We start from the raw sequence: 2,522 nt of genomic DNA, 5'->3' as shown, positions 1-2,522 counted from the left end.
AACTTTTCCAGACAAGCAAAAGGTAAAGGAGCTCATCATCAATAAGCCAGTCTTGTAAGGATTAAAGTGATTTCTTTAAGCTGAAAAGAAAGGGTGCTAATTAGTGACAACAACAAACATATGGAAGAATGAATCTCACTAGAAAGGTAAATATATAATAAAAGTCATGTATTACACTTATAAAATTATTATAAAGGTTAAAAGACAAAATAGTAAAAACAACTATTACTACAATTAGGTAAGGCATTTATAAGATAAAAAGATGTAAAATGTAATATCAAAATTTAAAACATGGGGCAGAGAAGTAAATATGTAGATCTTTAGAATACAATCAAACTTAAGATTTTATCAACTTAAAACAGACTCTTATACCTTGTTATGGTATGCTCATGGTAATCACAAAGCAAAATCCTAAAGTAGATACACAAAGAGAGAGGAATCTAAGCATACCACTAAAGAAAGTCGTCATACCACAAAGGAAGAGAATCAGAAAGAAGAAAAAGAGAAATTACAAAACAGCTGGAAAACAATTAACAAATGACTATACATACCTATCAAATATTACCTCAAATGTAAGTGGACTCAATTCTCCAATCAAAAGGCAGAGAGTGGCTGAATGGATAAAAAAAAAAAAAAAAAAAAAAGAAAGAAAGACCCATCTATATACTGCCTACAAAAGATTCATGTTAGGTGTGATGCCCCACAAATAATGAAAGTGAAAGTGGAAAAAGAGATTCCATGTAAACAGAAATCCAAAGAGTGCTGGGACAGCCATACTTGTATCAGACAAAATAAAGTTTAAAATAAAGGCTGCAATAAGAAACAAAGCAGGACATTACATAATAATAAAGGGGTCAATCCAACAAGAGGATATAACATTTGTATATATTTATGCACCTAAAATAGGAGAACATATATGTGTGTGTGTGTGTGTGTGTGTGTGTATGTATAAAGCAAATATTAATAGACCCAAAGGTGAATAGAAATACACTAATAGTAAGGGACTTTATTTTGTTTAATGTTTTATTTTATTTATTTTTGTGAGAGAGAGAGAGAGAGAGAGAGAGAGAGAGAGAGAGATCTGAGGAGGGATAAAGAAAGAAAGAGAGGGAGAGAGTATCCTAAGCAGGCTCTAGACTGTCAGTGCAGAGCCCGACCATGAGACCATGACTTAGCCAAAGTTGGATGCTCAACCAACTGAGCTACCCAGGTGCCCTGATAATAAGGGACTTTAATACCACACTTACATCAATTGATATATCATCTAGACTGAAACTAGATAAGGCAACTTCAGCCTTATGTATACCTTAGACCAGTTTGACTTTATAAAGAATGTTGCATCCAAAGGAAACAATGTACATTTGTAAGTGGCTATAGAACATTCTACAGAACAGATAATATGTCAGGCCACAAAACAAGTCTTAAAAATTTTAAGAGGGCTGAAATGATATCTGGCGTCTTTTATCACTATAATGGCATGAAAATAAAAATCAGTTTTGGGAAGGAAACTCAAAAATTAACAAGTGTGTACAGATTAAACAATATGCTTCTGAACAACCATGGGCTAAAGAAGAAATAAAAAAAATATTTTGAGAGAAATGAAAGTGGAAATACAATATATCAAATTTTGTGGCATGCAGCAAAAGCATTTTTAAGAGGGAAGTTTATAACAGTAAATGCCTACCTCAAGAAATAAGAAAAAATCTCAAATACACAACCTAACCTAACCTCAAGTAGAAAAGGAACAAATGAAACCCAAAGTTAGTAGGAAGAAGGCAATAACAAAGATACAATCAGAAAAAAATGAAATTAGAGACTAAAAACATAATAGGAAAGAACAGTAAAACTAAGAGCTTTTTCTTTGAAAAGACAAACAAAAGGATGAGACTTTAGTTAGATGCACCAAGAAAATAGAGGGCTCTAGTAAATAAAACCAGAAATAAAAGACATTACAATGATATCACACAGATAAAGGATTATTTTTTTATTCAATATAATTTATTGTCAAATTGGTTTCCAAACAACACCCAGTGCTCTTCCCAACAGGTGCCCTCCTCAATGCTTATCACCCACTTTCCCTTCTCCCCCACCCCCCGTCAACCGTCAGTTTGTTCTCAGTATTTAAGAGTCTCTTATAGTTTGCCTCCCTCCCTCTCTGTGATTTTTTTCCCCTTCCCCTCCTCCATGGTCTTCTGTTAAGTTTCTCAGGATCCACATGAGTGAAAACATATGGTATCTGTCTTTCTCTGCCTGAATTATTTCACTTAGCACAATACCCTCCAGTTCAATCCATGTTGCTCCAAATAGCCAGATTCATTGTTTCTCATGGCCAAGTAGTATTCCATTGTATTTATAAACCACGATTTCTTTATCCATTCATCAGTTTATGGACATTTAGGCTCTTTCTATAATTTGGCTATTGTTGAAAGTGCTGCTATAAACATTGGGGTACAAGTGCCCCTATGCATCAGTACTCCTGTATCCCTTGGGTAAATTCCTAGCAGTGCTATTTCTGGGTCATA

This window comes from Lynx canadensis, chromosome D4 (assembly GCF_007474595.2).
Source record: "Lynx canadensis isolate LIC74 chromosome D4, mLynCan4.pri.v2, whole genome shotgun sequence".
Taxonomy (NCBI): domain Eukaryota; kingdom Metazoa; phylum Chordata; class Mammalia; order Carnivora; family Felidae; genus Lynx; species Lynx canadensis.
This window is presented reverse-complemented; position numbering follows the sequence as displayed.